Below are 25,194 nucleotides of genomic sequence, written 5' to 3'. Positions count from 1 at the left end.
ATTTTGAAACTTTCAGAACACAGCAAGGTTTCCAACACATTTAATTGTGTAAAGAATTCCTTCCTATTCTTGTCTTCCAATGTTTTAAGAGAACATAGAGCTGCCGCTCTGAAGAGGATGGTTGCACTGCTTCTGCTTACTCTGTCTCTATCTGTATGGGTAATAATTCATTGTAACATCAATATAACATTACCTGCAGTCATTCTGAAGAGCCTTATCTTAGGTGCTTGCCAGAGTTACTCATGTCTGTCTTTGCTTAGCATGACACGGCCATGTTTTCCTCTGCAGCTTAGTTCCTAGCCCAAGCACAGGCGATGAAATGTGCTCACATGGCACTGTGTTTTATCACCGAGTTAAGGGACTGGATGGGGTTGTGTTGTAAAGAGGACAGTAGGGCCAGTCACTTCCATGCCATGAATAGATTGCTTTTATTCATAGCGAAATACGGTCTAAACAGTGGTCTGTGGGCCAAGACCAGCCTACAGGAAATTTCCATCTGCTCTGCTTTTTACCAAAGGGGCTGGAGAGCAGCTTTGCAGCAGCAAATGCTGCCCAGCAACTGGACAGTGTTGGAGACTTGCCACAATTCAATTTACAGGGCTGCCCCTGAGGGAGTGGAGAAGGGTGGAGTGGAAGGGGCCAGGTAGACGAGCCTCCTTTCTCTAGCAGTCTGGTCCTATTTCCATGATGACATCTGGACAGTATTGCTCTTGTGGCATGTGCAGGCTGGTCAGGTTGGTGGCTGCTCTGAGGACTAGCAAGTGAGGTCTGTGAGAATTAGCTGGTGGGAGGATCTGCAGCCAGCCAGCAAAATCTAATTGGGAACTCCTTGTAATAGGTGACCTCTTTTAATAGAAACCCACATCCTTTAAAACAGTTCATTAAAAATGCCTTTATCAATTACAAGCTACCATGCCATTTAAAAAGCATCGTATTTGCATATGAAGTAATTCAGATTCAAACTTTAAATTGCCATTTGAAAAGTCTAATACTAATTTTTGAGTGGATTTTGATATTTTAGTTTTATATTGCCTTCTAGGAGAATTTCTAAATTAATTTCAAACCATAACTATTAAACGTGAAAAAAAGCATGGGAAGCTAGGAAGTTCTGAATATATATATATAAACCAAAATTTTTTTAAAAAAATTGTACGTATACTCTTCATGGGCATGCAGTGGTAGCCTATAAAGTTTCCATTATCCTGAGATAGTACACATACCCATTACTTGAGAGCACTGAATACCTTATCAATCTCTGCAGGTCATTCAAAACAAATGCCTCTAACAGTTATCACCACATGCGGTAGTGTGTTTTCGTCATCGTGAGGTTAAATATTAAATGAAGATTTAGATTTTTATAAGATTTGTATTTTTTAACTTTTTCATTTTTTCAGATTCACTGTTTTAAGAATTTTCGCTCTTAGAAAACCATTATGCTCTTGTAATAATGATGATGGTTCAGGTAAAAATGAAATAATAGAAAAATAATGTACGAAGAAGGTGCTAGCTTTAAGATCTCAACTTACTGTGTTTATCTACCAGCTGATGGTAGAAAATACTTCAAGTTACTTTTGTGTGCAAGTATTTGTAGAAATAATCTGGATTACTTAATTAAAATACAGTCAATCAGAGAAATATATGCATTGTTCTAAAGAGTCATCGCAATTAGCCTGGCAGAATAGTTGTTCTTAAATAAAAACTCATGAAAGCAATTCTCCTGCGTCACAGTTCCTTTGTGTCCTTGGTCTGTGGACCTACATGAAATCCAGGTACTTGTAAATTCTCCTAAGCCTCATCAGGCTTCTGTAAGGTTTCAGGCTCTGGCATGAAAGATCTGTTTGCTGGGCACGGATTGTTTCTCTTTATCAGGAATGGGGCCCACATGAGTCAGCTAACCGAACTGCTCAGATAAATGTTGAACTCTCCAAATTGCCTCAGTAATACAAAGAGTGGTACAAATTCATAACTCCGTTGCAAACTTTCTAAACTCACTTTTTGCATTGTACAAAAACGAGAGGAGATACTCAGACAAAATAGCAAATGGCTTTTTAGCATTGCTATGCTACTGGTTCATGTTGGGGTTTGAGTCAGGTTTCCCAAGTTCTCATCTTCACTCCTTCAGTCTTCTTTTGCAGTTGTTTGAGCTCTATACTTGGTCAAACTTTTCTGCCAAGGTGAAAATTTTCCCTGTGTTCAGACATGGAGATACTTTTGGCTACCTTCAGCCTTCCCCTGTGCGTGTGTCTGTTCTGCTTTGAAAACTGCCTACGAAAAGCTATGAGATAGATTTAAATATTGTGGTGCTACTTTTAGGTGATCTGTTGATATAGCCAGCTGTTCAGTGTGGTCCATCTGAACTAGCTTTCTGTGAAACTGTAATAAGCTCAAACATTCTGCTTTATTTTTAGCCTCATTTCCTATGAAAACAAGGCTCATGAGGTCACACTGTGTGCTTGTGTACATGCCTACATGTCCCTTCATCTCCCCTCAGTAGCTTTTGAACCTATTGGTGATTTTGATCACATTTTTTTGGCACAGTGAAGATCTTGAAACTCAGATCCCACAAGTTTTGTGATTATTTTCACAGTTGAATATAGATGAGAGCACCTAAAGGTGCCCTGACAGAGGGGAAAGGTTACAGCATGAAATAATATTATTAGTTGCCTGGGAATCCAAGTGATGGGAAAAGAGACTTTAAACAAATGTCCCAAGTGTGGGAAAAGCTTCATTCAAAGCTTTCACCTTTCTAGACACCAAAGTCGTCCAACCAGGAGGGGAAAATCTGTGGGTGATGAGGCTTAATTAATTCGGTTGTTCCTGGGAGGGACTACTTGTTCCATAGATATTTTAATAACAATAATAATAGTGATGTCAATAGCATAAATAACTTCCATGCAATATATTTTTGCATATTTAATTTTTAAGGTAAATATGTAAGAATATTATTATGACAATCCTAATTTTCAGGGGCAATTTTTGTTTTCACTGTGAGCATTCATTTAATTTCCCTATTAGGACAAGCTGGGTAGTTGTTTCCCCCTACTTTTAAAACCACAGGTACTATAAATGCTTTGCAGCCCTGATTTGCATGTGGTTCTGGATTGCAACTAGCCAGAAATGCTGGAGCATTTTTCAGGGGGAATTCATAGCAGTATGATTGTGCTCCAAGGGAGTTAACTGGGAAGAACAAGGTTGGTACAGTATGCTTACTGAATATGGAAATAATAATAATTATTAAGCTAACCAACAAGAAATGTATTCTTAATAAAATGTGTGGGTTTTTTCAGTATAATCATGTGACTGTATAATACAAAAATTGCTTTGAGAGTGGGTCAAAGATTACACATAGCAGAGACTTGTGTGATTGGTTATGAACAAGCGAAAATAGGGTAAACTTTTGACCCGGCAGCAGCAAATGGAACTGTGTAAAGCACCTACAGATGGCAGGATTTAAACATATAGTCGGTCTCTCACCCTTTCACAGCAATTACGATCATATTACACCAGGCACAGAGGGGAAGGTGCTCCGTAACTGTGATACAGTGCGTCTTTGAAAGTTTTGAATATGCAGTTGCGTGTTTTGTTTTTGTAGGACCATCAATTAGCTCAGCCAGAAGAATTCCACTTTTGTTGCTTGTGTTTGACTCGACGAGTTCCTGACCAGCGTGCCAAGTCCATTTGGAACAAAAAAATCATTTGAACAGTCTGAATAATGTTGATAATTCAGACTGCAGCGGATTTATTGCTAAGCTTGAAAGACTCGGTGGAAGTTTTATGCTGTTGCGCTGCTGATGTGGGGTTGAAGGGACGAGGAGAATGTGGCCGCAGAGAGAGGTTTGGGAAACAACACCCTCAAACTAGCTTCTTGCGTCCTTGTGTAGATCTTCCTGTTTGAGTTGTAAGTTTGCAAAGCTTGAACAGCAAAAAGACCAGATGATGGACTGTGTTTATTTGACAATATTGTGGCTTTTAGACAATTCAGGGGCTTTCAGGTTTTTTTGTACCTATGAAATACTTCACAAATTAGAAAAAGTGAGTCTTGTGAATTAGAGATGAAATGCTTTCCCTTGAACTTGTTAGTTAACAAAATCAGAAGCCCAGTTGCACTTTTGGCACAGAGTGATGGTTCTGAAGTCGTCCAAGCGTATTTCGTGTAATTCACTGCCTTTTGGGGAACTGATTGAAGCAGGAGTTGAGGGACAGGGTTTTTGTGTGTCTGTCCACGCATGTGTGTGGACTTCTCCCAGGTTTGGTTTTATTTATCACACTTTGACGTATCAGCATTTGGGGAAAAATGTCTGAATTATAGAAGGCATGCTTCCTTCTAGTTGTGATCCAGCCACTATCTTCTCCCTTTCTGTCTCTCTGCTTTGCCTTCTGGCCTGTAATCTGATGCGTGTGCCAGATGTGGGGAGGTGGAGCAGAAGCAATCCAAGCTTTTAGACTATTTCATGGAGGGGGTTATTTTATTATATCTGTGGTTCACAAAAATTTTCCTTTGGTTTTCCAGAATGACTTCTATGGAGAGTAGAAATTGCAAGCATATGGTAATAAGCTAAATAAGATACTGAAAAATGCTTTTTGGAGGAAGAGAGAGTTTTCAAATATGGATTAAGAAAAGGATTTTTTTTTTTTCTTTTAAAATCATGCTGAAGCTTGCACTGTACTTGGGCTGCTGGGTTTAATTCCCTTTTTTTGGAGACAAATTGTATTCATTTTAGCCATGCCTGTACCTGCAGCAAAGAGCTGCTGCTGGAAGCTTTAAGGCACTTAAGCAACTCAGTGATTGCTACCTCATGAGTTTGATCCAGTCACATAAGATTTTTAAACTTTCATGGTTGTTAAATACAGTAAAACGAAAACTACCTTTCTCAAATGCCAGACAGCACACACTATTGTAGATTAATGCCTTCTACCGTTTTCTAACCCCTATCCCACCAAAAAAAGAACCATCAGCAAAACAAGCCTTAGGTTGTTTATGAATACCACCCATGCATTCCCCTCTTTTACTGATGAGCAGCCTCAGATATCCAGGTTTGAGCCACAGTCAAAATTTGCCTGGACTCCTTGAAGCCCCAGATCTTCCTTGGAGGCTTCTGAGCCCCCCGAGTGCTGCCCCTCGCTCCCAGCAGTGGCCAGAGATAGGGGTTTGGCAGAGTGACCCACAGACCTCCTTAAAACATCGTGGGGTAACCTCGGTCTAAAGGTGTAATAGCAGCATGGTTCCTCAATGTGAGGTGGTTGTGTCTGTTGTGTTAACGGCTTTAATGAATTAGTGCTGTCTGATGGCAGCTGTTCCGCCTGAAAACGGGGGCAGTTATTGCCAGCTTTCTGCCTCCTAAGTACCAGCTTCACATAGGTGTTCTGGGTTTGTTGTATTATACTTGGGAGTTGCAAAAACCAAGAGCAACTCAGTAAAGAAAAAATGTTCTTAATATATGGAGTAGAAAGGAAAACTAATTAAAGAGATGGGTTTCGTACTTCAGAAAGGAAGCGATTTTATCTAGTTATGTTCTTTCATGTTCTTTTTGAAGTATAAAAAGGTATTGAAATGTTGTTACTGAAATGTTGTTATTGAAACATTATTTGAAATATTATGGGATTATTCCTGTAGTTTCACTGATTAAAATAGAAACCTAATTGAAGGATGTGTACCTTTCATAGGTATTTTGCAAATAATAGCCTAACTAGTTTTGTAATCCTGTAACTGAAATATCTCCAACAATTACTTCTACTTAATAAATATGCTATGTGCTTCTATAAAACGTAAAACATGTTAACACATTGACCAAAAAGAGGGTTATATTAAGTGTTTAATATACTATATACTGTCTGTGTAGTATTTACCAGTGGCACATGCTTTACGGTGCCTGCATTTTCTTCTTTGAGGTTCTGATCATTATTTCTTGCCGTGGTATAACAGAGCTGCTTATAATTCCTAATCATTGCTGGAAATAAAATAGTTAAAATTACTCTCCTAGTATCACTCAAAGCTAAGTACGAAGGTTTCCATTATGAGTTGCACAAAAAGTTCTTATCTACCCCTTGGTAAGTAGGTGAAATGCCTGTGCGCAGTACGTGTAAGCTTAGTTTCCTTTCAGTGTTGTCTAAATATCTAATTTAGTTTTCCGTTCTATGTACTCTGAGAGAGTAACTGACAAAAGCTATAATTTCTTAGACTGTGTCTCGCATACAGATACAAGTAAAGCATGATGGGCTTTTTCTGCTCCCAGAAGACAACTTTCTAAACATGCTGGAATATTTCCTTGTTGTCCTGCATTGAAACGTTGCTCCCCCATGTCCATACTTACCTGGTCTTACTCAGGTTTGAAATAAGTGTGGCAAAAGAGCACCATCACCGCTATGCTGGTAATATTTAGGTTACTACAAGTGAGTTATTGTCACAGGAATATTCTGGATATTGAGATGTTTTTAACCAGTCATTAAACCATTGTATAATCATTACAAATAAATGAATACATAGGTTATAGTTATAGTATGTGCTATAACGCATAGTTATTTGCATGCTGCTCACAAAGCTAAGTGTTGGCTGTTTAACTGGAGAATAAAAGTAGCAGTTTCCCCATATAGATCTAGCTAAAAGAACTGTTTGTCCTGATACGTTTATTTTGCTACTGGAATAGTAGACAAGGTACAAATTTAGACACACCCCCCCACCCCGCACCGAAATTAAGGTGAAATATTTATTACATGAAAGGGCTGAATTTGGCTCTTCTAACTTGTAAATGAGATAGGACCTCAACAAGATCCCTGCTCCCAAGTTGTGTGATCTTCTGAGAGAGATTTTCTTTACAAAAAGCTCCCCACCTAAGCTGTCGAGATCACTGGCTTTGCATGATGTACATGACATAACAAATACATTGAAAATGAAAAAATTGAAGTAACTCAACATGCTTGTTTTCCACAGATGTGGGAATTAGATTGATAATGGCCCTTAGCAGAAGAGAGGGTGACAGGAACGTGATTTTTGTGCCCCCCATTGGCTCAGGGGGTGGTTTTGACCTCCTGACGGTCAATCCCGTGGCGCAGCAGGAGCATTGGTAGGGTGCAAGTGAGCAAAAGCTGCTTGGCACCAAGCACCAGCCCTTCCCGTGTTTGTAGATGTGACCACTTACAGCTAATAAGCTTATAATAATTTCTGCTTAAGCAGAGGTGGTGAAAGTAGTAGTGAAAAAAAAAAGGTAAGGAGCTTAAATAAGGGGAAGGCATGGGGGGCAAATAGTGGTGAAACATGTGCTTTGAGAGGTAATTAGAATTGTCTGGTTCCATTCACACGGGGGCTTGTGTTTGTCCTGGTCCTCGATGCTGATGTTCTTCTTTACACATCAGCTGTAGGGGAATAGGAGACTGAACTCCACCCAGAAGTGTTACATATCACTCCATATTGGAATTTTTTGCAGTTGGGCATAAATATCAAGACTTTCGAAGGCTTCTTGTAAATCCTGTGCAGGGATTTTTTTATGACATACAGACATTTCGTTTCACTGTCTGAAGGACTCCATTTGCACAGAAGAATATATTTCATTTGGTCTTACAAATGATATTGTATTTTGAAAGCTTAAAAAATGCTTTTCTCTAAACCAGATTGCTTTGCTGTGGATGACTTGATTGGAAAATAGCACATGCCTCCCTGCCTACTTTGCATTTGTTACCTAAATGGAGTAAATTCAGCTTGGAGAGGCTTGGGAAGAAGAGAGGGATTTAAAATGATTCCCCTTTAATTAATCCCAGGAAAATTCTGGCAAATCTGTCTTATCTTAGTGCATGCTGTATGTCTTTTAACTCCATTTCATTCTGATCACATAGACAAAAATCAGTTTTGTTTGGTATGTTTTCTTTTTTCCTCAGTGATACTTTGGTTTGTCAATAACCAGGTTTTGGGTTTACCTCATTTTAGCACATGCAGAATAAGGAGTGTGTGTGGTTTGCGATTTTTTTTTCTTTTTTTTTTTTAATTTTTAAAAGCTTGTTTTCTGTAAAGGAAACATTCCAATGGTGGCATTAGTTAAATCCAGCTTTGAAGTGCTGACCTTTTATGAAATAGTGTTTTACTACCAATTGTTATATGCCAGTGGTGATAACAGGGGTGATAATTTTTCCCTCCTGTAAAATATAAATCTTTGGTTTGTTTAAACATCATGCTATTTGAATAGAGTAAGCTCTCTCTATAGCAGATTATTGTATGTTCGTTCTTTGGGGAAAAAGAAAGAAACAAACACAAGCAAAACAAAGAAACAACCCAAGGCGTATTGTTTTGTTATCTTTCTTGGCTAACAGATAAGAACCCTGGGTCCTGCTGCTGCTGCACTTCAGGGGGCAGCTGTACAGATCATTTATGTGTGTTAGATGCTTCTAAGTCCTCAGCAGTCTGAGACAATGTAAGGACTCCATCCTGAAAAGTAAAGAACATTCTGATCTTACTCCAAGAAAGCATTTACACATAATCTTTACAGTTAAGAACATGAATGGAGCCTTGGACTTAGTATTAGGTAAAACAGTTCAGAGAATTGCAAGATTAAGTATTTAATACGAAGCATTATTACTGTGGTGTTAACTAAATAAACTGTCTCCCCACAGTGGTACGTTCTCATAAATATTCTCATATTTATGTATCAGTTTGGAGTTGCAGTTGAACAGTTTTCTATAGAAAGCTTTTTGCACATTTATTTTTTATTTAAAGTATTTTTCGGAAGTTGAAGTGAAATATTAACACTATGGAAAACACCACTTTTTAGCTCATGAAAATATAAGTGAGTATCTCAGATTTCCTGGAATTTTAAGTGTGCCTCAGGTTTTTTTAACATAAGTCCTAGTAGTGTACCTTCTTTTGGTAATGTTGCTGTAGGTAGAATCAGTCTTTCTAAAAGGAATTATTTTCTGGTTGGACTGTTCACAAGGTGTCATAAAATCAATATCAGAGAATAATCTGCTGAAGTACCTCTCTGTACAGTTCATATAATAGTATACTACAACTATGACTACTTCCTTCAAGTTCAGTCTGGTATCTGATGTGGTCTCCAAGAAATCCTTAATGTGGAAGAAGACAGCTTTGTTGATCCCTCTTCAGCAGATCCTGACAGCTCTGCCCATGAAGCCAGGATGTTTGTACAAGATGCTTCTGGGCCATCTCTGCACTGTCCTGCGATTTCTCCTTTCCTCTCATGAATATGTTTAGACTTCTATATTTGTAAAACAGCCAACATCCATTGTGCTTTCTCATGGGTATTGTTGAAGTTCAAGGTAGTATCTGACTGTTTTCATTGTATTGCTGTAAGTTGTAACCTGACTAAAAAGGCCTGGTATTACCCACTTAAATGCACCTGGCTTACTGAATGACCTTGCATAGGTAATTTTATTTCTCTGTTCATCCTGAGATCTATAAACTGCAGATAATAAAACATATATCCACCTTTGCAAAAGCTCTTTGAAGTCCATGAGTAAAAGGTATCCCATAAGGTCAAAATATGAATTATTTATTGCTACATGACATGCACAGCATGCAGACTGTAGAGTTATAGAAATCCTGTCTGTTCCTTTTTCCCTGGAGAACAGAAGTCATACCTTCAGAGCTCTACTTAGAGAAGAAGTATTTGTCGTATGAAATCTAATATAATCTTTGTGTGTATGAGTATGTGATAATATGGAGACTTTGGTATCTCCGAGGAATTGGTTTCAAGTGTTAATACCCAGCTTCTTCTGACAAGTGCAATTGCAGTTTTCAAAATAATAAGCATTTTAAAAATAAAGAATGAATACGAGAAGATCATAAAGAATAGTCCGAGGCAGGGGGAAGGTTGGCTTTTGAAGTAAAGGCATAGGAATTTCATGGCATCAAAATTGTGGTAGGGTAACAGATCACTTGACTTGTAGGTGATTACTAATACCCATAGCCATTATCCGTTTCCCAGTATTTGAAATGCCAGCAGTATACTTTGAAAGAAACTGATTTTTCTTTTAGTATGTTTTGTAGTGTTTGTTGTAGGCCTTACTTGTCATCAAAGTACAGAAGGGGACAAAAGGCATGTTCTGCGCATACTATTTACAGAATGTATTTTATTAGTTTAGGTTTGTGTTATCCAAGATAGGCAAGTCAGGACTTTACACTTCAATGAGAACATCTTCATTTGTGCTTGGGAAATCAGTAGGCAACTAGCACAGATTTTGAAGAACTGTTATACAAGTTCCTGCTGAGATAGGCTGCTTTAATAATTGCATTTCTCTGTATCAGTTTTGGCCTCTGAAAGAGTTTAAGGAATGGTCTTCAGCATAGCACACTTAAATTATCTAGCATTGATATCCGTGACATTAGTATAAACTTGCTTGGTCTTTAATCCAAGTCCAAATATTAGGTCAGAATTGTATCCAGCTAAATCCAAAAGTCTTTAACTATTTGGTATAGGCCCAGCCTTTCTAATACAGACAATAGAGGCAAGAGGGTTCTTGCTCAGATTTTAAAACTCCCCTGGGGATAACAAACTCTTGAGTAACTTTGCTTCTCTACTGCACTATTGGGTGAAGTGCAGTTTTACAGCTGAGTTCACGTCCAGTTGGAAAGATTAAGGAGATGGAGAAGGGAAGTAGTGCTATACCCACATAAGAGACTTTTGAGACCACTGTTCAAAGAAAAGTCACTTCTACATGTCTTAATACAGTTTGATTAGAAGACTGTACTTGTAGGCCGTAGTAAATTGTCTGGTTAAAAGGAGCCATCTGCTCAGAAATATTTCCCTTCATGTTGCCTTCCATCTTGGTTCTCTTCCATTATGCTTTAGGTATAGTTTTGCTTGTTCTTTGTATTTATTTGATACTTTAATCTAGCCCTCTTCACAGTTGTAGAGTCTGAGGACTTTGCTGCTCTGATTTTTCTTATCTGCCCACTGCTCTGACTCCGAGAGTGGCTGAGGTACTGCGGGCTGTATATTAATAAAGGTAATTCATCTATATAAATTTACATATAACACAGATATTAAGTGAGTGTGGTGCATTAAAGGTTGCAGGGATCCTGTGTCATGGAAACCTCCTGAGTACCTAAAACCTAAATGGCTACTTTATCACTTCCTCTTCTTTCTTTCTTTCTCCTTATCCTTCTCAGTAATCTCCATTGCAAATACAAATGTTAGTATTAGCGTTACGTTGGGCTATACCCGGCTCAGTATTCCCTTTGGCATTTTTTCTCCTTGTATTATGAAATATTTAAACTCATAAAATAATATTGCCACCACAGAAGTTTTTTTTAAAACCCTGCTTTAGTAGAGAAGAGCAACATTGCAGCCAGGAGCTGTAATTTTATATTGCCTGATTTTCTAAAATGGAGGCATTTTAATTGACCCTGTTAGTTACTTCTCAATGCATCACTCATTAGTTGCACTAGGGGCTCTCCTTTGTTGCGCCACTCGAAAATTGCTTTCAGATATGACCCCTCCTCAGTGCCAACTAGTATATGCCTGTATATGTATAGTATGTGCAGCTAGCATATTCAGAATTATGTTAAATCCAAAGTCTTCAGGGGAGGTGATTTAAAATCTGCATCTCTCTCGGCTAATAGGGACATACATTTGCCATTCTGTATTGGCTTCTTTACATGTTTTGTTTCTTTTTTTTTTTTTTTTTTTTAATTTTACTTTCAACATCTTTGCCTGCTGGTCTGTAAGGGCTTAGATTTATGGGTGCTCATTGCTCTGTGTTGCACCCACTTCCATTAAGATTAAAAAAATTAAAAAGTTGGGTTTTTTTCAGAAGTTTTTCAAGAAAAAAAAATCCTTCAGCTGCCCTCTAATACCTTAAATTTCTTTGAATAATAATATCAACAAACACATGCAGTGTCAAATATGCGTATCAAGAGAATCACTCCAGTTTGAGAGCAAAGCTTCCTTTAATATTCATTAATAGCCTTAGTTCGCTTAAATTACGTTGTATCTACCCCTATTGGGCAGTTGTCTGGGAGAACCTTGGCTATGCTGAGCTAAGTTAGCAATGATTTCCAAAATCTGAGCAGCTTATCCGAGAGTCTGTGCAGATGTTCCAAAACAGCAGCATCTCAAACCCACAATACTCCTCATATGTAATAAAGAACAAATCAACTTTCCAGTGTTCAGGACCCTACATGGCCTTATCAGTCAAAATTAGCACCACAGCATCATCTGTAAATCGGTTGATACAAGTGCACGTCATGGAACAAAAGCACGAGATGGTCTTGAAATGTTGCTCAGCAAGTGAGGGAGGCTGGGTTGCCCTTGGACAGCAGCAGTGGCCGTACACTTGGTGTTGAAGGTGGTGATCCCATGGGGCATCGTGTTTCTCAGATAGAGACGTAGTTTGGAAGCACAGAGCGCATCAGTTTTCTCACAGTTGCTTTGCTGCTCTGTTGGCTTGTGGTTGAATTTCTGACTTTTGAAACCCATATATGACTTTACGTCCAGATTATTTCACAGATCATCTCTGTCTTCTTTTGCCATACTGCTGTTAAAACTGCCAGCAAAATGTTCTTTGAGGCCTTTTTGTCTTGATGTGTTGCATGCCCTGCCACTTCTCTCTGTAGTTTTGGGAAAGAAATTGCACGGAAGAAGGGACAATTAATTTCAGGGACTTGGCTGATCTCTTCTCAGAAGGATACTTCACTCAAGGTAAATGGCTTATGCAATGTTATTTATTATTACCTTATTAACTTGAAGCTTAGAAGATGTGGGTTCTTAAGAACCTGGGACAGGCAATTTGTAAAAATCTAAATAACTCATAAATCTCTTATTAAGGGTGATTTGCTAAGGGTTTTAAGAAATAGTCCTGTGAACTGTGAAGTACTGCAGTTTCAAGATGAGAGTCATGACAACTATGTGTTTGAAAGGTAAAGATAGGAGTCTCTTTGCCAAAAGCAAAGCAATGTAATAGCCATATATTGTTCCAAACTTGACTTTTCTCCCCATTTAAGTGACCTTGTTATCATCTTGTAATTCAGTACAACATGCTTAAGCACAGAAAATGAAATGTGCCATCGATATTGTTGATCTTTTTGTTAGATTAGAGTAAGGTAATGCTTTTGAGATTGCTTTTGTGGAAAATTCAAAATGTGTAAGCATGGCAGGGGCCACTAATTTCACACTGAGGGAAGATTTGTCAGCCCTGCTATTTGCAGTTGGAAGCAGTTGTAATGTACCTGCCATCAGTTTTCCAAGATTACGTCTGACTTCAACTTTTCATATTGATATATTATACAATATAACATTGATATGTGTGTGTAGGAGCTCTGAGGATGGGACAGGATTTTCTATATGATCTAAATATTTCAAATTAAAATGATTGAACTCTATTCTGTTTCTTAGCCTTTCCCTTCAGTCGTACATATACACCTACCTTGCAGTTCGTTTTAAGGAAAAACCTACAACAAACTGAAATTGAAAAGTAGATTTCTATTTTGGAATTCAGTGTGGTGAACTTCTCTCTTAAGAGTCCTGGCATGTTTCCTCTCTAATCATAGACTTAAATATTCAACACTAAATGCACTGGGGCTTATTTGAAATTGTGTAGCATTTCTGCTCAGCTTTAGGTCCCTGTTAGAATGTTATGTCTTGTTTCTACTGCGAATAATTATCTGCATGCCTAATTTTTTGCTGCTTCTTTATTTAGATGAAATGAGTATTGCCTTCTGTGTTTTAGAGCTGTCATTTGTTATTACTGGCACTAATAGCAAACCTGCACTTCTGTTGGATGAGATGCGAACAAGTCCAGTTTCTGCTGAACAAATAACTCATTGTTTTAAATATTCCTTAATACCCTACATTCAGTGATTGCCATTGTATTACCACAAGTTTGCGGGTTTTTTTTCTCTTTTACCCTCACCAAGTAAAATTTGAATTTCTTGAATTTTCACAATCTTTCAGTTAAATTTCAGTTTTGTTGCATCAGCCTCGTTATTAAAAGGAGCACAGACCAATTCTCCTAACGTTGATTTTGTTTCATATCAGAGTAATTATTTTTTGGTAAATCAAATGAATTCCAGCTGCTGATACTTTTCCTTTCACTTCTGTTTTACTTGGTCGGCTGCATTCTCTGGCTCTTGGTTTTCTCATCAAATAGTGTTATCTCTGACAGCCCTTGTGCTTGGGCTCAGTTAAACAGTTTTGGGTTTTTTTTGTTTTGTTTTGTTTTTCTTTATTCTGTCTGATTCTGGTAGAAATTATCACCAGAACACTTTAAAGCTCTTAACAGAAAAGCTGACTTTCTTTAGTTTCTCTTCTCTACCTTGTATCATCCACTGATATTCTGGATGTTTAGTAATACTGAAATTTGGGGCATGACCCTGCTTTACTGAGCTCTAAATTCCTAATGGTTAAGGCATGCGGTCAGTCCTCACTGTTTACTGTTCATCACTGTTTACCGTTCAGCATTTACACTGACTCAGTGCTGTTTGTTGTGTTTGTAAGATTTAGCTAGAATGGATGATGCAGCATTAAATTAGCTTATTATTTATGCCCAAATTTGTAAGGAGCAGCTGTTCCTGTGTTCCAGTTTCTCCCATGTGAAGCTTCTTGTAATCATTCTCTTGGAGGGATGTGAAAGCCCAGAATTTCAGGGTCTGCAAGATAACAGTCTGTGTGGCTCCTTCTTGCTGCTCTTGGGAAATGGCTTTTCAAATGCACGGGGATGCCTGCAAGCCCCACTAGCAGTTAGAAGATAACTACTGAACATAGACGAGACTTGAGACTTTTATGAATTATTGGAAGATGTTAACTTTCTCTTTGGGGAGAGATCAAGGTGCAGAGACCCATGTATTCATCATCAGGTATGGTAATTTGCTGTATCCCGGACTAAAGGTAGAGGTCCTACTTGCATTAAACACAACACAACTTTCTGTTTCAAGGAAAGCCACGGGCAGTGTATCAGATCTTGCCAAGTTTACACAGCATTGCTGTTATGGCCGGATGGAATATTACACTGTGCTGCTCTGCCTGGTTATCAGAGACCATGAAATTTCACCAAATGATTTGTTCCTTAACCCTCTAGCTTGCTTGAGTCATATGATGTCATTTAGAAATATATCTGTTTCAGCTGAGAAAACCTACCTTGCCCTCGGATTAATTCGTATTGTTTTGTTCCACTATTAATAATAAACATTTTCTAGTCTGACTTCTGTCTTATTTAAACTTTTGTCTAATTTAAGTCTCAGCCATTGAATCTTGCCAGCTGTTGGTCCACAGATTTCAGGAACCTTTTATTATCAGAAAACTTTTCACATGTAAGTACTTCTGAGGTGAAATAAAGAGTTTGAGCAGATTTAAAAAATGTATTCACTGAAGGGCACATTCTGTAGAGCTAAAAGTCATTTATTTAAAAAGAAATCCTGAGCTCTTCATAATTTAGCTACATTCCATTAAACACGGATGGCAGCACTAGATGTTATTACATTTATGTAACATATCATGTTAGTACAACATTTATTTCTATGCTGTAGTATTTCCACTCTGGTTCTGGTTTTCTGTGCTTGCTCAGCTTCCTGTGCTGGGTTCCTCTCATGTGCCGTCAGCACGGATGGAAGGAACCCACGCTCTTGAACTTGTATCTCTGTGGGTTGGGGCCCATCCCCACCAGAAGGCACCTTGCTGTGTGCAACCTGTAGAGAGCACCAGCAAGCACCGTGAGGCAGAGAGCAGAGGATCTGACCCTGTTTTAGTTTGCAAGAGGAGAAGGAGCTGAGGCAGGAACTGACCCTTTTGAGATCACTCTGAAAGATACCTTTTTTCTTCTTTCCTCTGCCTTCTTAATTAAAGGTAAGAGAGTGAAGCAGTACAGATTTTTAAAAAGAAATCCTCATCATTACTCAAAAATCTCAGTAAACTCAAAGTCATATTAAAAAACAATAAAAAAAGCCACACGTTTGTCAGTGGATGTGCCCATACAAAACTTAATCGCTATATATAGTCACACTGCAGTATTGAATTCTCCAGCTAGATATTGCAGAAACTTGCACACAGAATACTCCGAGTGGATGGCTGGGTACACACTTAAGATGTTATGAGAGCCTTGGTCAGCTGTGTTCAAGAAGCATGGGCATTTTCATACTACAAAGAGAAGTCAACAGTAATATCTGAGACACTGAGAAAGGAAGGAGTGTCTTTTCGTTGTCCTTGTATAGAGAGAATTCACAAGGTACTTAGCACTGTAGGTATATATACTGCTAATACAGAGACTGACACTGAGAAATGCCAAGTACTCCAAATTCCAGTGGAAATTTATTTTATATGATTCTTGTGTCTCTAAGTAGGAGATACAAAGGTCAGAAGAACTAGATTTATTTACAGTATCCTATTTATTTTTCCTCAGCTGTTAAAGGAGAAAGAAATATCTACTTAGCTCTCAAGTAGTGGTGGATTAGGAGTTTCTGAAGGGCTAAAATGTTAATGTCATTGATATGTAAATCAATGGTTTTCCAGTTTTGGCTTGAAATCTCTAACATTTTTGTTAGTGTTCAAATAGAAGAATTTTAAATTTTTACCTAATATTTGAAACTTGTATGCTTGCTCCTACGTTTATTTAAATGTAACACATGAAAAACCATCCTGCTGTCTTTGTTCCTGACTTCAGCATTAATACACTTATTGTGCTTCTTGGAATTCAGTCCCAATAGTTTCTGCTGCTTGTTCTCCATGCTGGTGTGGAGGGCTTTGCCCTTCCAGGCTTTCCCATGAGCAGTACTTAAAGCTGCCTAGTCAGCTTTCCTAAAAGTCAGTGGCCACTTGCCTTGAATGAAGCCTAGAGAGTCACCTTTGTAATCTTTCAGACACATTTTGAAGTGTCTTACTCTTCTGCAGGATAAACAGGGGCTGTCACTATAGCTGGCAATTATGGTTCCCCTTTGGGTACTCTGAACTGAGAGGACTAAAGGGATTATGAAGTTGGAAATGTATTCTCCTGGATATGGCTTAAAGGATGAGAACAAGGACTAAAGAAATCATGGTTTGGGACTAAAAAGGTTGAAAAGATGTTTTGGGATTGCTTTACCAGTCTTTGCCTCAGGTGCAGGTATGTTAGAAGAAGGGCAGACAATGCCAGATTGTGTCATGGCATGTCCGTGTGTCTGCTCGATTCACTCTTTCTTAAGAGAAAATAAAGGAAGAAAAAGATAATGCAAACTCAAGAGAACTGTGAAATGCATGCAATAAAAGCAGTTTTCTGTTTATCCATTTTAATTGTTTGATCATATGAAAACATAGATTGTAAATCTTATAGTGAACGTAGAGCTTCCTTATGTCTACTGCAAATCCACCTGTGGCTGGGCAAACCAAAGGAAGTATCAATGAAATGTATTTCTTAGAGAAAACTTAGATGAACCTCTCCGGCTCTGTAAGATGTGTGTCTTATCCTAATACAAAAAAATCTGTAGTGCCAGAATTAGTTTTAAAGGTCACTCCCTCATTGCTCATCCCCAAATTATGTGTACGATTCTTGTGAAACTAAAGGGAGGCAACAATTCTGTATGTGTTTGCTGCCTGATAAAACCAAAGACCTTTCCTCCTTTGTAGTTGCATGTTTCCTTATTTATATTCAGACAGGTGTTTTCTAACAGGATTTTTTTTTTCACTCGTTTCTTTCCCTTTTGTCTAGAACATAGCACAGCAGTGGTATGTTCCCTCTTCTCCGTTTGCTTTATCTGTACTCTGTTCTTCACTAAGCAATCTTTTTAACGTCATCTGTATTCTTTCACTCCTTTCAGTCTTAAATTCGTATTTTATTGCTACAGCGACGCTTTTCTGTTACCTCCTTTTCATTTACAAATAATTCCTTCCCTAACACCATGATTATTGTGTTTGTGCTCACCATATTGTGTTGTCTTTGAATTTCTCATTTTATGATTCCCATAAATATCAGCAGTACAGTTTTAGTTGTGATATATGACTGGTATGTTCCAATTTTTTATATTTTTTTTAGATTTGTACTTTACAAGTAAAATTTTCCTTCTGGTTCTTGTCTGTTAATGTATTTTCTTGAATATCAGAGGTGTTCCATGTAATCTTCACAGTTTTTCCCACATTTGTATGATTTTCCAATTTAACCAGTATGTTTGGTGCACCTTTCTTCAACTAAGGAATTAATATGGAAAATGCAAGTGGCAGTTCTTGTTCTGTTGGTCTTAAAGTTATATGTAGCTCCGAATAATATTAATTTTGCTTACCTTATATAGTGTTGCACTTTGAGACGGAGGGACATAATTAGAAAGAACCAGCAAAATAAAATATTCAATTTAGTGTATATGTTTATATGTTTTTCTGCTGAATATAGAGTATTATACAGTTGCCTTATGGAACCAGATTATTTCCTCCTGGATATAGGCTCTTTCTAAAGCACGAGGAAGTGAAAGGTTCACGTTGCTGCAGAAGGGGCCCTGTTCCCATTCTGTTTCCAGCTTCTCCACTGCAGAAGGGTTGTGCCTCAGCTTTGATGGTGACCTTGGAGCAGGGACCTCCCCTGCCCCCAGGGCCCTGGGCACCTGAGTCAGGCTGTCCTGGGGGAAAGGAATAAACAGAAAAGGTGGCAGGGCAACACTGGCAAAGATGGTTCATACAGGATAGACACTATTTCCTCACAATTTCCACCTTATTTTCCTATAAGTACAACAACTGTCTCTCACACTGACCTTCTCAGTTTCTGGAGAAACTCTAAGTTTATGATCGGTGTTGTCTTTGAGGCGAATGGTCTAGTGTAATGGGAAAAGATGGCAGTAGAAGGAGAAAAGGAGATAATTCTGTTTCCTAGTTCAGATTGTAAAAAGAGCAAGGTACAAAGCTGCAGAAGTTGTTTTGCAGGCTTGAAAATTACCTTAAGACGCTTCATCCCAACTTTCTTAAACAGTTTACAAACCCCGATACTGAGATGTCAGGTGAATGACGGCTCTGGTCTGTGCCATCCTGCACCGCCCAGCGCTGTCAGAGGCGGACAGACCCTGGGGAACAATTTGGATGTCTTTGTGCTGTTCGCCAAGGTAACAGGGAAACAGTGTGCCAGTGCAGAAGAGGAAAGTTTTGTTCTGCTTGCAGTCTGTGAAATGCTTCAGTGAAGGTAGGACAGAGCAGTGTGGTTGTGTGTATACTTTGCTTTTTGCAAGCAGGAAAACTTGTGAATGGTGAGGTAAAAACCTGCCCGGGGCTTGGCACTCGGGAGGGATGGGAACTCTGAAACTAGAGCTTAGGCTTCCCCACTTGGCAGTATATTTGAAAAATGCTCAAGATGTTTGTCAGGATACTGAGTTAAAGGAAGATAAATGATGTTCCTTTTTTTTTTTTTTTTTTTTTTTTTTAAAAAAAAAAAAAAGCAGCATTCATGCTCGATGTTGTAGTGCGAATCATTTGTTATTTGTGCTTTTTTGTATTTGCCAGAGAGTTGGGTGCTGGGAGGAGTCGAACCATACGATGTTGCTGAGAGAAGAATATTTATTGCAGTAGAACTAAAATTACAGGGGGAAAAAAAGTACTCTAGGGGGAAAAAAGTAATTCTAGCATTCCAGATATTCTGTATTAAGCATCCTTAATAATTCAGTTTAGTCTCATATGACATGTTTATGATCAGTGTGTGTGCCCCTATGAAGGCACTGCCTAAAAATGTATTCGTTAATTAGTTTTGGTGCAAGAAGTAGAAAGAGCACACGTCTTCCTCTTCTCCACCGACAGCACAGTTTGCCTTTCGACAGAGGAGGATGCAAAATTATTTCAAGCGTGCCAGGTTTGGGTTTCTCCTGGAGTCGTACCCTTAAAATCAGCAGAAGAGAGGGAGGGGAGTTACTCTGTCTATTATCATCAAGCTCTGCTAATGTAGCCCGGGTGCCACGTGACTGCAGAAAAGGCTATTATCTCAATGAAAAGGAAACTGCTTTTTAGAGCAGCAACAGAACAGAAGCAGGAGGAATTTTCGAGTACTCCACCATGCTGGATTGTCAAAGGGGGATCTCTCTGATCAGCAGTTAGGGAAGGATTAGCGTGGCCAGTTTGTCAGCTGTCATTAGAAGCAGATGACAGAGATGATAAGCTGCTGTGTGCGCACGTCCTCACTCAGCATGTGCTTTGGTTTACATCAAGACATAACACACGTTTGGGATAATGGAGAGCTGATATTTTTAAGGCTGTAAATTTGGTGGTAATTGTCTCCTTTTTATTATTATTATTTTTCCTTTTTTTTTTTTTTTTCCTCCTCCTGTTTTTAATAAAAAGCTAGTGTGATGGATGGGGAATTTATCTACATCTTGATCTGAAGACGCAGAAAAACTAGTGAGATCTGCCTTCAACTGCAAAAGCTGGAAGACGACAAGGTGTGTTTCTGAAGTGCCGTGACTTCATTGTTAACGCTCGCTTTTTGCACGTACGTGTGCTCCCGTGTGTGCATCGGAGGTGTCTGGGTGTTGTGGGGGGAGGTGAGGGCGATATTGGTTTGGAGGAGCTTATTTCTTTTTCTGCAAGAGAGTTTAAAGATAATGGTTCTGAATAACAAATGCAAAGAAATAATGTAAATTTTATTCTCCAGGTTCTGTAGTTCCCCCTTTTTTAATGGCTACAGGTGTGCTTGTGGTTGCCTGTGACAGTTTTATGGCTTTATGAGGCTAAATATATCTTAGTCAGTGCACAGGAAATATTTTTGTAAGCAAGTTTTCTGGCATCCAGAATAATACACAGACCCGTCTATTTTTTCCCATTGTCAAGAGGAGGTGGAGCTCGAGAGTGTCTTTTTCATTGCAGTAATTACTGTTCAATATTCAGTAATTTCTATGCCCATGAAAAAGTACAGAGTAAGTCAGACTGAGACATTTTTGCAATAAAGCTTTCTCTTTCTGACCAAAAGCTTAAGTAGACAAAACACATTGCAACATTCATAGTCATTATATAACTTTCTCTGTTCTCTAATCTTAATAGTTTTCTTTACAAGTATGCGATCCCGTGAACAGAATGACATTCAGTTAATCTTCAGACCTTGTATTTATCTCATGGTTATGCATGCTGATGTCATTAAATATCTTTGCAGTATTTACCTTTCTTTTAACCTTGGGGGGGCAACATTTAATATTGCAGATTAATTAATAATAATAATATGCCTTGAAAAAGCATATAGATAGTTTCTTGTGTTAAGCGAAGGTAGTATGCTGTCTCCCCTGCCTGGGAAGTTATTGCAGGCTTGTTGGCTTTATTTTCCTGTCGTACACAGCATTAAGCCCAGCATTGCTCTTTACCTCACAGAAATGATACTAATCCTGGACTAAACACACACACACATGCAAACACACACAAATCACGTGAAGTGTTTGTATTTACATAGACGTGCTGATGGTCACTTCTCTAGAATTTTGCCTCCGACGTTAAGGGCAGGATTGCGAAGAGGCATGTAACAGGTCATTACTGCAGTGCACTGGCCGTTTGCTAAGTGTGTTTTCCCAGTTCATACTGAAATAGCGGTGGTGACTATCATGCTTAAAACCCATTTAATAATTAACGAAATGCATACAGGAAATGCCTTAGTTTATTTTATTTAGAACTTCGAAAAACTCATGCTACTTTGAGATAGGAGGGGGGAAGGAAAATATTGTTGTTTTTCAAATTACTGTAGTATGTGTTTGAAGACACTTTATTTCATACTGGGAGGGCAGAGCCAGAAACATAAACAAGTTAGCAATATTTATTTGCTTGTTCTCTCTTGTCTTGGTTTGATTATTTTAATTGCAGTATACCTACATTTTGATACAGAGGCCTGGGGCAGGCGGTGCCGTTGAGGACCGGCTTGAGAGCCTGTCACGTTCGTGGCAACAAATGTTGAAGCCGCAAGAACAATGAAACTTCCTCTCTGCTTCTTGTGTTTTCTTCCTTTATTTCATTACGGAAGATCTAACAAGATAGTGGGGGCCAAGTAGTGCTTACTGAAATGTTAGTACCTATGTTTTGTAGAAAAATAGATTTTTTGCTGCTTGTAGGTCACTTTTGATTTGCCTGATGCCTTTTAGAATGTATTAAGAGGGGAAATTTCAACAAAGTCAGCTTTTTATATAGACTGTTCTTCAGGTGGCTCCGTGCTCTCACAAAACTCAAGTTGGGGTGTTTTCTTTCATAAGCAATTTGTTACAGAAGGTACGGTATGTAGCATACGTAAAACTTCAAGCACTATCTTTAACCAGGGTTATTTTGTTTGCCCACTCTCCAAATTTCTGTGTGCTACTGTAGTCAACAAGGTTACACTGGTACTGTTCAAAAGGTGTTGCTCTCCTGTTGTTGTTGTTGTTGTTGTCTTCTCTGTAAGGTAAATTTCTTGTGCAAGGACGGAGGGAAGACATGAAGGCTTTGCAAAATATACCGTGTTATAAGAACAAAACCCTTACTGGAAAGTCTAAACTAGAAGAGCACTTTGGAGTATTTAATTTTACTCCAGAGTTCTCAGCATGATATTTAATAGCAAATGTAATTAGAAAGTCAGCTGGCTGGTCATATTTTTGCAGTCCCAATTTACTTATTTACTTAGACCAGTGACAGGGAAAAATGAGCAAACATGGGAAAACAACCTTGATTCTCAGAATCTACTTCATTAATAAATTTGTTTGCGCGCTACTTTAAAGTAGCCCCATAATTGTAATAAGAAAGCTGAGTTCAGGACTGAGGACTGAGTCTACAAGCCACGCTGTCTTAGTGGAGTGAATGAGGAGACTGTTTCTAAGTTGATAATCACTGTACCTGTGAGGAAATCCCAATGGAATAATCTTGCTGCCTGCATTCCTCCTCTGCTTTTCTTACTTGCTTATATTCAGCTGTGGCAGGCCTAGAAGGGTGCCTGAATTGGACTAAAAATTATTATTAACAGGTAAAGCTTTAGTCTCTGAAGGTGAAGGGTAAGACTTGAAAGCCTGTGTGTTTCAGAAGTGGGCTGCTCTCGGTACCCGACAATCACAGGAATGTGGTGAAAATCCTAAATGAAGAATCAAACCAAAAGTTTGTCGTAAATGTACTTAATTTTCCATGTGTGGTGTACTCGAATCTCCTCTTTGCTGTTCCCATTTCATTTTTTCCTATGCACACTGTCCCTAAACAGACTTCGTCAGGATACTGTAGTGCTCTGATTTTCCATTCCTGACAGCATAGGCTATTGTGATTTAGCAACCATCTAAGAAAAGATTCTCATGTAGAAACTTCAGTTACAACTGCATGGTAATAAAATTATTTTTGCTGCTCTTCCTGAAGTTTTTCCAGGTGTTTGTTCCAACTACTTTAAAATATGTGTTATTTTTAACTTTGAGCTGTGGTTTGCAGGCTTCTGGTCAAGTCCTTATATGAATGTAGTGGGTGTTTCTTACCACCTTTAGTAATTACATTTCATTATATTCCAAACTTTAAAATTCTTGGAATATATGCTAATTCCTTCTTAGCTCTTGTGATTCTTCTTTACCGTTAAATGGTTTCATTATTAACACAAATTAATTTCAGTTTATTTTTAAAAAGATAATAAAATGGGTGATAATGAACATTCAGCTTTAATAGTAGAGTAATGCTGTTTTCCTTGGGCTGCAGGATACAAGCATAGTTGCGTCAGGCCCACAGAGAGATTTATGTCCTACAGAAGAGAGAAATAACAGTTTGACATCTTCCTCTAGTAGACTAGGAGGAAAATCCAAGCTTCAGTGAAGTCAGTGATAAAACTCTGATTTGAGTCGTAACTTCCCCTTAGAACTCTTCAGTTTTTTCCAGGATGTCATTTCAGCTGTTAAGGGAGCTGTGGTAGGGCTTATAGGGTGTTGCCTATAAGCATTGTGGAGGCCAAAGGTATATATGGATTTAAGAAGGAATTAGGCACAACTGAAGCTAGGTTCAGAGGAAGGCGGAGGGATGACAACGCTACAGCTAAGCCTGAACTACTGATTGTCAGAGACAGAGAGATGAGGAATCAGGGAAGGATGATTCTGCATCTGCCATGTACTTTTTCCAGAGGCATCTGCTAATAGCTTCCATGACAGAGTAATCACCAACTGCCTCTTTCATTTGACTCTTACAGCCGTTCCCCTGTATGTTTTATTTGGTCACAGTCTGTATTCATATATATACACATATATACACACATATATGCACACACACACAGTTGCATGTACAATGCTTTCGTCCACAAGGTTTTATTCCTTGGCAGTTGACTAACTAAACTAACAAGATATTTATAAGCTGTGCTTTAAAATGGCAATTAAACTTTCGTCTTCTTTAGTTATCACTGGTTGCAGTATTTTACTAAAGCAAATAGAAGAGGATGAATGAAGACTGACGTGAAATTTGAAGTCATTAGTAATTGTTAGTTGTGTTCACAGATCAGTATTTAAACTCTGGTATGTGTTAAGAACATGTTTGATTAGGGTGTACAGGCTACTACAGAGATGTAATTTTTATCAAGTTAATCGTACTTCCCGAGTGTTTGCAAGGCACTTGTGTGTGGCTTTGACATTTGTTCTATTAATTTTTATTTTTGTGTTTAGTAACAATGTACTTAGTACTTTGTCTTTGCCGAGAGTTTGACCTACATCTAACACACATCTGTATTAAGTACAAAACTGTAATTCTGCATGGTGAGAGATGATACAAGTGCTATCTTTTATGTATATTGCTGTATTCTTTCAAAAAGCAAGTATTAATTTGGTTCTTCAAACTTTAATAAGAAAAGAGTAATTTTATTTTTTTTTTAATTTTTATTCTCAAGTCTTATGCTGCTGCTCCAGTATGAATGGGTGATATGGGTGTGGGTACCAGTATCATCAGGAAGCACTGCTGAGGAGAACTACTTGCTCATGCAAATACGGTGTAGGAATAGGGGCCAAACCCTGTCTGGTCTCTCCCGTAACATCTGGGACCATGTCGTTGTCACCAGGCCACCCTCTGGGACCAGGGCTGAGGCAAGCCACCTTATAGGCTGACAAGGATGCTGAGTTTTCTGGGAGAGATGCTCTAAATGCATTCCAGAGGCAGAGAGGATGGGTAAACCAGGTACCCTATAGAAGAAGATGACTTGGGTATATGATTTCAAGAAGTGGTGCAGGGTTATGAACCTCATGTGGGCACCAGCACATCCCTGAATGACAGAGGATGTCAACATGAAGTCTAATTCACCTCATAGCCAGCTGTTAACTTTACTATGGCCACAGCCATTTGTAGAGCTGAGTACTGACATTTATTTTACTTGCATATA

The 25,194-nt window shown here is 38.5% G+C and overlaps 1 protein-coding gene across 7 annotated transcripts in view; it reads left to right on the top strand.

Moving 5' to 3' along the window:
- Positions 1-25,194, top strand: part of NCOA2 (nuclear receptor coactivator 2) — a 190,908-nt gene that overhangs the window by 77,368 nt on the left and 88,346 nt on the right. Inside the window, exon 4 of one of the 7 annotated variants that reach the window (XM_065053753.1) lies at positions 20,214-20,311. The exons of the other annotated variants lie outside the window; for them this stretch is intronic. The gene's annotated coding sequence lies outside the window, so the exon portion shown is untranslated. The remainder of the gene's footprint in view (positions 1-20,213; positions 20,312-25,194) is intronic. 7 annotated transcript variants of the gene reach the window in all.

This window comes from Columba livia, chromosome 2 (genome assembly GCF_036013475.1).
Source record: "Columba livia isolate bColLiv1 breed racing homer chromosome 2, bColLiv1.pat.W.v2, whole genome shotgun sequence".
Lineage (NCBI taxonomy): Eukaryota > Metazoa > Chordata > Aves > Columbiformes > Columbidae > Columba > Columba livia.
Note: the sequence above shows the minus strand (reverse complement) of the source record. Positions and strands in the feature narration are given on the sequence as shown.